Genomic DNA, 13,737 nt, shown 5'->3' on the forward strand with positions numbered 1-13,737 from the left:
CACAAAACACATGCATTTGTTAATTCTTAGCACCCCCACAAAATTAAAATCCCCTGAGTTCATGGGGGGGGGGGATTGAGAAGGAGCAGTCCATGGTTGCTAAACCTTAAAAAAAAAAAGGCTGTACCATAGAAGTATGCTTATCTAAGTTCCTTTAACAGATGAAACCACATTGCACCAGAAGTAATCAGATAGCAACAGAAAGAAAATCTGGGGTTTCTTTTCAGAATGAACCCTGATAGCTGGTGCAGTACTATTTTGGAAGGAATTGGTGTAAATGTCTTACAGAGGGCACACCAACTCATGGTAGATGGGATTTCTGCATCAATCTCAAAACCATATTAGGCAAACTCACGGAGGATAAAACTCTTAGTGGCCTTCCAGTTATAATAGTCATATATTACCTCTAGTATCAGAAGCAGCATGTCAATGAATACCAGCTACAGAGCAACCAAACGCAAGAGAGAAGGGACTGTGGTTCAAGGGGTAGAGTATGTCAAAGGTCCCAGTTTCAATCCCTAGTATCCCCAGGTAAGACTGGGAGGTGCTTCTTGCTTGAAATCCTGGAAAGTCTCTGCCAGTCAGTATAGGCAATACGAAGCTAGTTGAACCAATGGTGTGACTCAGTATAAGAGGGGTTCCTAAGTTCCTAGTGTACAAATGAATGAGAGGGAAGTGGATGGAGTTGTTGGCTCCAGATAATGTCTGGCAAGCAAATCAAAATATCAATGCACACATCTGCTAGAAAGCCACAAGACATGGATATTAGGGTTGTCATATGTCCAGAATTTCCTGGACATAGCCGGAATATGGCAGTCAAATGCAGTGTTCTGGGTGGAAATTGCTTAAGTGTCTGGATTTTCACTTTTTGAAATATGGCAACCCTATGGATATTCTATGCAAACCCATGTGCATAGATACAAACTGACAGCACACAGCTTACCCTTCATTCTCCCCACCAGACAGATTCTCTGCTTCAAAAGGCAGTGTAAGGTAGACTAGTGCCACATTTACAAATTAATGGCTACTGCTCTTGGCAGCCACAAGCCATTATGACTGTACCTAACCTCCAAAATCAGGGTCAATGTCCTTCTGAATAACAGTTGAATGGGGAACAAAAGCAAAGAAAGGGGGACTGCATTCAGGTACTGGTGCAGGCTTTTCATAGGAGACTGAGTTGGCCACTGTGACAACAGGATACTGGATTAGATGGGTCTTTGGATTAATCCTGCAGGGTTCTTCTTAAACTGGCTCATGCTCTCCTTCTTCCACCCCTCTCCCACCCCCAACTAAGCCCTCACCTCTGCACCCTATCCTTCCCTTAACTGAAGCCCACTGCCCCTTTGTGTTCTCAGCATAATCACTCAATCCCTCTCTATCAACAATTGTGGACTCAGAGACCATCAGCTGAGCAAAGGTTATCAGAAGAGTAATTCCTCCCTCCCCCCCATTCCCAGACCAGCTCTGTGAAGTGTTATTTTTGCTAGGGGCTCTTTCTTGTCCCTTCCCTTCTTGCCTTTGCAAGGGAGGTGCCAGCTAGGTAGTGTACTTATTCTTCTGTCAAGTGCATACACTTTAACAAACAACAAAGCTAAATCACATCTCGAGACCAGATTGGAACTGAACACTGTGACTGCTGATCATCAGTATGGTGCAAGGAGGGGAGGGGAGACAAATGAGCGGCTTTGTCCTGGTATCTGAATTAAAGCTAAGGCTTGTATCCAATACTGGTCCTATTCAAAGTAGCAGATCATGGATAGGCAAACTAAGGCCCATGGGCCGGATCAGGCCCAATTGCCTTCTGGATTGGGCCCATGGATGGTCTGGGAATTGTCGCGTGGATCACCAGTGTGCACGTTCTTTCCCTCTCCCTCACATGGCAGCGGTGGTGGCAGCGCCTACTCCCTCCCTCCTCTGGGCTTCTCCCTGCCCTGCCTAGAGGAGGAAGGGGACTGGGCTTTGTCAGTGCCAGCAGCAGCAACGCTCAAGTGGCCACCATTTTAAGCAGCCCCTCTCCAGATCTCTTTTGTGCACCGCTCATCATCCCTCTGCTGCCACTGCCAGCCCCTTCTGCTCGCAAGACACAGGTAAGCAGCCCCGGGGCTGGTGGTGCTCTTGCAACATTCACCCCCCCTTCAAAATATAGTCCAGCCCCCCACAAGGTCTGGGGGACAGTGGGCTGGCCCCCTGTTGGAAAAGTTTGCTGACCCCTGGGGTAGACTCTTTGGATTGCTATTTTATTACTTTTAAAAAAATGCATACCTGCGTATTTTCCAAAATGTTATCCAATCCACTGTAACCGACTCGGAGTACACCCACTGCAAATGATGAACATGGCTAATTTAGCTCCATTATTTTTAATGGGTCTACTGTGAGTAGTTGGATACAGCCCACTGAAACTGATGGACTGTATCCAATTTTGTCCTACTCAGAGTAGATCACTGACACTGATGGATGTTGCTAACTTAGGTTCACTCATTTGTTATACTCTGAGTTGAACTTGGCAGTATACAGCCCATTAATTTCGATAGTTGAATTAATTTTGACTCAGAAAAGACTACTTTAAACGAATGGCCCTAAGTTAGTAATGTACATGACTTTCTGTGGGTCTCCTCTGAGTAGAACTGACACAGAATATAACCCATAGTGTGTATCAGGCATGGGAAGGTTACTGAAGCTACAAAAATGAAAAACTACAGAGTTCGACATACCCCAGTTGCCTTCTCGCTGACAATTTCAGTTTCTCTGAGACTCCATCTTTCCTTGCAGACTTAAGTTCTGTTTTCTACATTTCCACATCACTTTGCCATTAAAAAAACCCACAATCTTCATGGAAATTCATCAGCATTTTAGTGCAAGTTTATCTTAATAGGCAATTTCCCCAAACTTATTAGACATTTTTATGTTGCTGATTTTATGTTGATATGTTGTTGTATGAATGTGTATGCACAGCACACTTTAATCTAGCATATGCATTTTTGTACACATTGCTTGGCTGGAAAACTGCATTGCAAAATTCAGAGCAGTGCAAATTTCAAAGGCTGGCCGCATTGTGGTTCATGTATTGTTCCAGAAAGTATGAATGAGGTAGGTTTGCCTTTGCCTGTGAACTGAATTGAATTTCTTTTCCACCAGCTTCACAACTTGTAGATCCTTTGGATTATGTTCTAGAAGAATTTTGTGGTTTTTAATTTCCAGTTTCAAAGGGCCAAAATTAGCCCAAGATCAACCCAGTGGTGGTGGTGGTGTGTGGGTTTGTGCGTGCATTTGGGGTGCTGGTATTGATCTCATAATTTGTTTTCCACACTAGATAACAAAAAATGTGCAATATAAAGTGGGGGAGGTAAGAAAGAGGAGGGGGAAGAAGAGATCTCATCATCCCCAGTCATGTTCAAGCCTGGGGTGGGTGGAGAAGTATAAAAGGGGCATACCAGGAAGGAGACCTGAGCCCACTACTTCCATTCTTACCACTCAGGGGCATTTACCAATGTACTTTTAGGGTAACATAACATATCACCAAACCAACAAAACAAAAAACCACCACAAAAGCCCATGGCTCCTGCATTGCAGTGGGGTTGGACTAGATGAAAAACTGCAATCAGCTGCCTGGCTTGCTCACTCATGTCAGTTGCCCAGGTGCTAACTGTTGATGAGCAAATGGTGCATTATATGCTTTGTGGTCCATGAGAATAAGCTCAAAACCAAACTGCAATGGAGGACCAGACAAGTGCGGCTACTCGCTATCTATTGAGGCTTAGTGCTAGGTACAGCATCAGGTCCCCCATCTCCACATGTCCTTTCCAGGCAGTACAATCATAGTTTCGTAAGTTCTATCAGAGCCATAATTGGGCCCCTTCCAGCTGTATGATTTCTTAGTGCCAGGACCATCTTCAGGGATCTCATTGAGAAATATGAGGGATTCAGGGATAACGTGGCCAGTGTGAGATTAAACCCTGTGGGGCTCCTAGGCAATTGAAATCTCGCACACACACCCTCAAAAATTATCTCTAATACATTTTTGTAATTTTATTTCAAGATCAAATCAACATTATTTTGACCTGTTGTTGCAGGGCCCCTAAAAGATGTGGGGCCCATAGGACGGTATCTACTCTGCCTATTTGGTAATCTAGCACTGGATGTGGCCACTGGAGGATGGCTTGAGAAGGATGCAACAGGCATGTGGCCTGCCAGCCCCTCACTGCTTTTGCAAATCTCACAAAGCAGTGCTGGGCTTGCTGGGCACTGTGAACGCACCCTTCAAAGCAGTTGGCCAGCCAGGCTCCCCAGTGCATGCCCAGGCTGGCAGTGCAGCGTGGCCCCACTTTACTGCAGTGGGTGGGGATTTTCATCCAGGTTTTCATGCAGAGGCTCTCCTAGCCTTTCCTTGAGATGCCAGGAAATTGAATTTAGGACTTTCTGAATGCAAGGCAAATTCTCTGCTGCTGAGCTACAGCCCCTCTGCTCCTCTTTCACACTCCACGAAGCCACTTTTCACATTCCATTTAATTGCTTCCCCTGTGCTTATTTAAGCTCCTGAGGCTCAAGAGGCCCCTCATTAGGCCCTGTGACAGCAGCTGCACCCCGACATGCTTCTTGCTGTATTGGCTGAGCAGCAGCAGTCTTGGATGCTGAAGAGGTGGATTGGAGCCACCTTAAAGAAGCAGAAATTCTGGAAACTGATCCAAGGAGCAGCGGCATAGCATGGGTTGCTGGAACCCAGGATGAGGCAAGTGTTGCACCCCCCCCCCAGTGGACTGGACAGCTGGGGTAGGGGTGAATGCCAAGGGTGTGTGCACAGAGCTCATATGGTGGGTGAAAAGAGCCTGCCTCCAACAAGCTCTCTGCCCGCTGCCTCCATCCACCTGACCACTAAACCAACCTGTCTGCTGCCACGCCTCAGCTGCCAGGGCTCCATGCCTGTCATGGGGGCACCTGATTGCCCCCCCCCCCTCAAAAATGTGCACCCTGGGGCATGGCCCCCTCCTCTACACCTTTGCCAAGGAGAAATTGGTATTATTTCAGAGATTGAGGTCCCACTCCCGGGTTGTGTCCTCTTTCCGTATTTTCTGATCAAACATGTTATTTACACACAAAGGCTCTGATTCATTATTGCATTTTTGGTTAGCACCCACAACCGGAAGGATGCACATAATCTGACTTGAGAGGCATGGTGCAAAAAGCGTTTATTGAGGGTAGGGTTGGAATTAGCACATCATTTAAAGGTACAAACAGGTGAAGCTGCTCTTGAGGATTTTGAAACTATTTGGTGGCCATTTATTAATCATATAAGCGATTCACACTGAAATTGTATCTCTTCCATCACAGGCCAGGAATTGAAGTCTAAGCTATCCTTAGCTCTATTATGGCTGGAAAGTGACCCCAACTCAAGAATTAAACACAGGGACTTAGTTTTTGTTGTTGTTTGCAGCAGTGCAACTGGCTGTTGTTTGTCACTGGAAAGCCAAATCAGAGCCTCAAAAGGAGACCTGGATTAAGTATATTTGGGACACAACTCTCTCAGATTACTTTCTGGAGAGAAAGAGTGTTATAAGGGGAGTCTCAAAAAGAGATAGGTCTAAGGAGGCTTGGTTTCTGTTCTACTCCTTCATAAATAAGGGAGAGCAAACTCTCCACCCCCAGTCTCTCAAACCCCTGTGCAGAGAGGCCCCGAGGTCCCCGTAAGAGGAGTAAAGCATGAGGCACAGGATTCCTGTGATAAGAACCTTCACATGCATAAGAGCGGAGTGCTTACAATATCACATTGATGAATACTTTTCTTGCTTCTGCACTATGCTTTGCTTTGTATATGCTTGTAACTGAAAAAAACTTTGTGTGGTTTTATTTGTTGCTTGTGGTGTTTAACGATTTTTTTAAAATCAAAAAATTATATCCTGAGACATCAGTTATTTATATGTAACCCACCCCCTACTTAAAATTTAAATATATATGTTAGACCATTCTGTGAATAATGATGTATATGTTTTCTACACATATTAAAACATAAATTGAGCTAAATATATGGGTTCTTTTCGATGTTATTAGATCATGGACTTAGTATAACTTTCTTTTAGGGGCAGTACAGGATTCCCGCTGGTGTACCGACCTTCCATCTGCACCAAGGATTACCTGCCCGAGCTGCTTCAGGTTGTGGTGGATGTTCTCCTAGAGACTCCTAGTCTGGTGGTCCTAGGTGATTTTAACATTGATGTCAACACAACCTTACAAGTGGCTGCTTGGGACTTTGTGAAAAGCATGACCTGCATGGGGCTGTCCCTAAATAATTCTGGCCCTACTCATAGCTGTGGACACGCCTTAGACATGGTGTTTGTGCACATGGGTGGTCTGACATTAAGTTCCAGTGGAACAAAAGAAGTGCCATGGTCAGATCACTTCCTGGTGCAACTAGACTTCTATGCAACCCTTCCGCTCTGCAGGGAGTTGGGACTAATTTGAATGGTCCAAATGGTAGGGGATACATTATTCCATGTTGATGGCCTCTCAGCTGATTTCCTGGAAGCCCGTTGGAATGCGGCATTGACCAGGGATATCAACTATCTGGCTCTGAAGCATCCTCTCTGATTGCATGGAGCTCAGATGGCCCCTGGAGCTGAGGGTGGTTTCCCCTGGAGCTGAGGGTGATGAAAATATCACTGTTATGGCTAGAGCACCAGTGGTGAAAAACCCATTCCAAACATGGGATAGAGCTCAATGTCAAGTTTACCAAGTGGCTATAGCAAGGGTGAAAAACTGCCTCTATTGCATCTGTGGAAAACAGTACCAGGAGATTCTTTCAGGTGGCTCATAGTCTAACAGAACCACCTTTGCCATCAGGGTCTGGTAAGGACTCAAAGATCCCCTTGCAAAGTTTTTTGGAGATAAAATCAATCAAATTTGGAAAGAGGTAAACTCCACCATGGTAGGGCTAGGGCAGGAGAGTGCCACAGCTCTGTCTAGTCAAGTTGTGTGGGATCAATATTAACCTGTTACCTCGGAGGATGTGGATAGGCTGCTTGGATGAGTGAAACTGACCACCTGTCTGCTTGATCCTTGTCCATCCTGGCTCATAAAAGTGAGCCACGTTGGGCTGGGCAATGTGCTCTCTGGGGTGGTGAATGCTTCTCTCTGTAAGTAAGTCTTCCTGGACCCCCTTAAAGAAGCAGTTATTAAATTGTTTTTAAAAAATCTTTAGACCTGGGCATTGTGGCCAATTATTGCCCATTCTCAAATAATCTATTACTGGGGTTGAGCAAAGTAATTGGACAGGTGGTTGCTGAAAAACTCCAGGCATGTCCTGAGGATATGGACTATTTGGATACCTTCCAGTCAGGATTCAGGACCTATCATGGGACTGAAATTGTCTTGGTTGCACTGGTTTTTTTATCTCTGGTGGGCTAGGGACTGAGTTGAAAGTTGTTTCCTGGTTCTGCTGGATTTCTCAGTGACTTTTGATACCATCAACCATGGTACCCTTCTGGACCATCTGGGGGCACTGTTATGCAATGGTTCCACACCTTACTCCTGGGCCGTGTCCAGAAAGTGGTGTTGGGGGATGAGTGTTCAGACGCCTGGGCTCTCACTTGTGGGGTGCCTCAGGGTTCCGTCTTCTCCCCCCTGCTTTTCAACATCTATATAAAGCCACTGGGAGAGATCATCGGGGGGTTGGACTGGGTGTTCACCATTATGTGGACGATACCCAGCTCTACCTCTCTTTTAAATCAGAACCAGAAGGCGGTGAAGATCTTGTGTGAGTGTCTGGAGGCACTTGGAGGGTGGAGGGTGGTCAACGGATTGAGGCTGAATCCTGAGAAAACAGAAGTACAGTTTCTGAGGGACAGGGGGCAGGTGAGTATGGTGGTCTCCCTGGTCCTGAATGGGGTACCTGCACCCCTGAAAGACCAGGTGCGCAGCATGGAGGTATTTTGAACTCACAATTGTCCATGGAGGTGCAAGTTAATTCTGTGTCCAGGGCGGCTGCCTACTATCTCCATCTGGTATGCTAGCTGGGACCATACTTGCCCGCGCACTGTCTCATCAGTGTGGTACATGCTCTAGTTATCTCCTGCTTGGACTACTGCAATGCACTTTATGTGGGGCTACCTTTGAAGGTGATTTGGAAACTATAACTAATCCAGAATGTGGCAGCTAGACTGGTGACTGGGAGCAGATGCCGGGATCATATAACAGTGGTCCTCAAGGATCTACACTGGCTCTCAGTACTTTTCTGAGCACAGTTCAAATTGTTGATGCTAACTTTTGAAGCCCTAAATGGCATCTCCACCCCCATTGTTCAGTCTGGACACTGAGGTCCAACTCAGCGGGCGTTCTGGTGGTTCCCTCACTGTGAGAAGTGAGGTTACAGGGAACCAGACAGAGGGTCTTCTCAGCAGTGGCGCCTTTCCTGTGAACTGCCATCCTATCAGATATCAAAGGAATAAAGAACTACACAACTTTTAGAAGACATCTGAAGGCAGTACTCTATAAGGAAGTTTTTAATGTTTGATGTTTTATTATGTTTTTATATGTGTTGGGAGCCACCCAGAATGGCTGGGGCAACCCAGCCAGATGGACAGGGTATAAATAATAAAATTTTGTTGTTGTTGCTGCTGCTATTTCACCTTCAGGTGCAACCCTCATCTTTGATAAAACTTTTCATCAAGTTATTGGTTTTGTTACTGTGCTAGGAGATCACCCTTTAAGAGTGAAGCAAAGGAGGGGCGGTGATGGAAATACAAAGAGTGTTGTGGAGAGGCAAGATTAGTGGGGAGGCATTCTTGGGAAGAAAAAGTTAGAGTGGGGGATGGACTATCCCCATAACTTTGGAAAGTTGTCACTGCCCACTTTGCTGGAAAAATACAACCAAAGGTGACAGGACTTAGTTATGAAAGGGGAATTTAGGTCAACAATCAAAGCGGCAGTCAGAGGCCCATGAACAAGGAGTTAAAGGTTGGGGCTGTGTTCTTTCTCCTCACATGCTTTAATCGCTTAGTATCAAAGTCACGGCGGAACGCTTGAAAGCGCAAATATTCTACAGGAACCTATAGAAAGCTTTTATCTGTCCAGAGGAAAATAATTAAAAGAGACAGATTTGGGTTAAGTATTCCCATGTTCCATGCAATTGGATAAAGTCGAGGAGGATCCACCCAAACACTTTCCCAAGTTCGGAGGAGATTTCCTCGGATGACTTTGAACCCATTGTGGTTTGTTTGTGTGTGTGCATATGTTTATATGTATGTGGTGTGTGTGTGTGTGTGTGTGTGTGGTATAACATAGCCTCTCAATTTCTCTTCCTTCCTTCTTCTCCATCACATTCTTCCACGAGACCCTTAAATAATTCAAAATGTCAATGTAAACAAAGCAAAGATTCAACCTGCATAATTGCTAACACCAGTAAAGTCGCCTCAAGAGTCACACAGGGAAGCTTATGGCCTATGAGCAAAAGAGTTATTGCAATTGACAATGGCCCTAAATAATCCCCTCCAATAGAAAGTGCATTCAAGACCCACCTTTTCCACACAAAAAACAGCAGCTCCATATAAAACAGTTGTGAGTGGACTTTCCATGGTCACTTTGGAACCGGTACAGCATTAGGCAGGAGGCCAATACTAGGTGGTGCTTGAGTTCCTCCATGGTAGGAGGAACCAAATACAATGATAGATGAAGACAATTCTAGCCTTGTCTACACCTTCCTCTTCCTTAGTTCCTAAAATGCAACACTGAGTCTAAGCAGGAAGAAGCTGGCAGGTAGGGCTAGCTGTAAGAAAAATTAGGCAGGTGTGGGTTTGTTGAGAGTGGTGGGGACACTTTTCAGACCATTCCTGACTCCCAAAGTTAAACTGACACTCCTCACTCGCCCTGTGGTCCAAAGCTTGCTTTTCTGAGTAATCAAATGTGTGGCATGGGCCAGAAAGTCCACTGTTTTCTGCTTGAGGATAAATGAAGTTTATCAAGAAAGAGTTAAAGACAATGGAGTCTCATGCCCCCTGGGACTTGGTGGAGCAGAAGGAAGGGAGGCTAACAGTAGGAGGAACTAGAGCAAATGACTGGCAGAGCTGGAGCCAATGATATGCAGAGAGAACTAATTCTTATTTTGTCCCCATCTTTCCCTCCGACAAGTTCTGCAAAGTCAATACTGAGACTCAGGAGGCTGACAGCCAGTCTCCACCCATAGATTGCATGCAAGTGAGTAGGCAGGTAGATGTTGGCTGGTTGAGGGCAAAATCAACTAAAGAACCCCTGGAAAATGCCCATCCAACCAACCAGTGAAGGAGCGTCCATGAACTTCTGAGATCATCTGTTTGAAGGTCAAACTGCTCTCACCTTAAACAGAAGTTGGGCAGGAGTCACTCTGCCTTCTTTTTAACACCTGTTAAAAATTGTACTGCCCAGGCAGTTGTTGATTTTTTTTTGTCCATTTATGTTATTGTTGCACTGTGTGTTTTATGTTGCACATGGGGATGGTGGATAATTCCAAACAAAAAGTGGAAATTCCCTTCTTTTTTTGGTTATTCCTCCCATTTCCAGAATGGAAATCAAGCCAGTGAATACCATTGGTACTCACTTTTGCTTTCACTTTGCAAATGATACGTAATTGATTGCAGCCCCCCTCCCATGTGCATTGTGTTTCCTTTGCATTGCAATTATGGGATGGAATAGCATAATGACAACGTAATTTACATAACTTACGTATTTAATCACGTAAATGACCTAAATTTGTCACAGCAGACAGCAAAGTGACTGACATTCTTTTTTGACATTAGATGAATTGCAGTGGAAAGGAAACAGTGTTGAGTAACCTGGAGAATAGAAGACTGAGAGGCAATAAGATAGCCATCTTCAAACGACTGAAGGGCTGTGACATGGAAGATGGAGCAAGCCTTGTTTTCTCCTGGTCCAGAAGTGTCAGGGAACTGCCATAAGAACGAGAAACGGAGGCAGGGCCACCCAGCGATGCCGGAGAGGGGACGAGCAGGGGGGAAGGATTTCAACGTAACACCCATAGAGAAGAGAGGGAGATGGAGGAATTGGTGACAGGGCTCCAAAACCCTTCCCCCTACGATAGTGGAGAGAGCGCTGGGATGCCCCTGCCTTCCCCTTACTTGCGCAGACGCGTTCCGCGCAGAGAACATAGGAGGAGACTCGGGGTCAAACAGCTTTTATGCTGGAAGAGGTTCAAGAGACGCCCACTCTCGGATTCTGCAAGTGACTAACAGGTCACGGAGGGCGAGCTCCGACCATGGGCATGGTTGGGGCAAGCAAACTAACTGAACTGAAGTAAGGTTACGCACAAGTAACCCCTAACAACCATTACAAGAAGGTAGGACCCAAATCAACAGATTCAAATGACAAGAAAGGAGATTCCTATTAAGCATTATGAAGAACTTTATGACAGTAAGAGCTTCATTGTGGGTTTTTAAGATGATTGTGATCCCTGCAGTGCAGGGGGTTCAGCTAGATGACCCTTGGGATCCCTTACAACTCAACAATTATATGAATTGTTAAGGATAATTATTTAATTTCCTAAAATGGGAATGTTTACTTATGTGAACATGGATCCGCCCCCCTCTGGTAGTAGCTCTCATCTGACTGTGAGTTACATGAGAGAGGCATTTCATTCTGTTGTCACTGTTATTCCAGTAACTGTTGTTTTTAATTGCTCTCTGTCCTCTGTGTGCGTGGGGGGGGGGGGAGAGAATGGCTGCTGAGAGGCTTCTCTGGATACTGCTGAGGGCAGTGTTGTGTCAGTGTGATCTGTCTGAAGTGAAACATACAGAGGAAGACCCCTAAACATTAATTGGGAAAAACCTGTGCAGGAGCTCTCTGTAAGGAACAGAGAAAATACTGCTGAGGCGAAAGTAAAAACCTCTTATAAGAAGCTGTAAGGCCTGAGTGAGGTAAAACTCTGGTGCAAGTATCACCACAGTTTTTATTTATAAGTCTAAGAAAGAAGTCTTCCATCTACAATTCAAGTGAGAACGTACCCATGTTTGAATGTAAATATATTATTATCAGTTATAGGTTTATGAAAGTAAAGTTCTTCTGAATATAAAGAGTCTGGACATTGTCTTTACAAAGAAGCTATCAATCACCTAGAAGAGTTACTTAGCTCCCTAGCTGTAAGCTACTCTGCTCCTTCGCATATCATCACAATTTATTTTTATATACATGACATGAATGAGATGAACGCAGGGCAGAATGCAAAACAATTCCGTCTTGCATTCCTAGTTGCACACCACCTTGCTTATATTTTCTTATATATATTTAAATAAATATCATGTAATTTTGCCAGCTGAAGGTCACAGTTTCAGTCTCTCGTTAAAGACTCTCAGCAGGACTGGGGAAGACCTGTCTCTGACTCAACATAAGGCAGCTTTGAGTTTTCTTAGGTATGCACTGCAATCTTATGCAGTGTAGCAGGGAAAGGAAACCAGAGCAACTGAGCTGGGTGTACATCGGGAGTTGTGGCTGTGTTGCTATGGGACATGGCTGGTTTGGGCAAGGGTAATGAAAATGCAAACAATGTTTACTATTAAAAGTGGCTTTTTCAGAATAATATTAGGGTAGCTCTGCAGGGTTTTGGTCTTTTCTTTTCTTTACAAATGTGCCGTCCCACAAAATATCCCCCTCTTTTTTCCTGTATGATCTTCTGAGATGGCAAAAGAAGGACCAATGACAAATGAACACCAGGGTGAGAGGCTAGTAAATGAAAACAAGGGGCAAAGAAGAACCTATAGATTCGCATAACAGGCTGGGAATGAGAAGTCGGGTTGCCATATTTCATGAAGTGAAGATCTGATCAGTGGCTCAACAAAAGTTGTTGAGCTTTTAATCAAAGAACATTTTTTGGGAGCTCATAAAAAAATTGTCCACAAACAAGGCAGAGGAGCAGCTCTGGGCACTCTGTGGGCTCCAGCAGCTACAGCCCTACCACAGCTAATATTCCAAAGAAAGTCCAAGTTCCTTACAGCACAGTTTGGAAACCATAATACTGAGGCAACATGGAATGCCCCAGCTCAGTGTCCTCCCTCCCTCCACATAAACCACTTGAAAATTGTTTAGGGTCTTGGTGGACCACTTTATATTTTTGTGTCCATTGTAGCAATTATAGTGCATTTTGCTGGATGCTATATGATTTTATTGGGGATGCGGGTGGCGCTGTGGGTTAAACCACAGAGCCTAGGACTTGCCAATCAGAAGGTTGGCAGTTCGAATCCCCGCGATGGGGTGAGCTCCCATTGCTCGGTCCCTGCTCCTGCCAACCTAGCAGAACGAAAGCACATCAAAGTGCAAGTAGATAATTAGGTACCGCTCCGGCAGGAAGGTAAACGGCGTTTCCGTGGGCTGCTCTGGTTCACCAGAAGCAGCTTAGTCATGCTGGCCACATGACCCGGAAGCTGTATGCCAGCTCCCTCAGCCTATAGAGCGAGATGAGCACCCCAACCCCAGAGTCGGCCACGACTGGATCTAATGGTCAGGGGTCCCTTTACCTTTATATGATTTTATTATTGAATCAAGGTTAAACTTCTTAATTCTAGCTGCCCATTAGGTAAGCTGCTGATCTTTGCCACTCCTTTCAAGTGCAGGGGTTGGACTAGATGATTCTTTGGGGTCCCATCCAACTATGAAACTAGAAAAGCTGCATCTCTAGCACAATGTTTCTGGACATTTTTTAAAGCATCTTTATCATGTCCCCAAAAGTGATTTAGTAGCAACTAGAAAAATCGGCTCTGTCCCTGGTTG

At 45.1% G+C, this 13,737-nt stretch overlaps 1 protein-coding gene across 1 annotated transcript in view; it reads right to left on the minus strand.

The window, feature by feature from the left end:
• PAPPA (pappalysin 1) overlaps positions 1 to 13,737 on the minus strand; it is a 236,094-nt gene that overhangs the window by 205,235 nt on the left and 17,122 nt on the right. The window lies entirely within an intron of this gene.

This window comes from Podarcis melisellensis (assembly GCF_964234715.1).
Source record: "Podarcis melisellensis genome assembly, chromosome: Z".
In the NCBI taxonomy this organism is placed as follows: Eukaryota; Metazoa; Chordata; class Lepidosauria; order Squamata; family Lacertidae; genus Podarcis; species Podarcis melisellensis.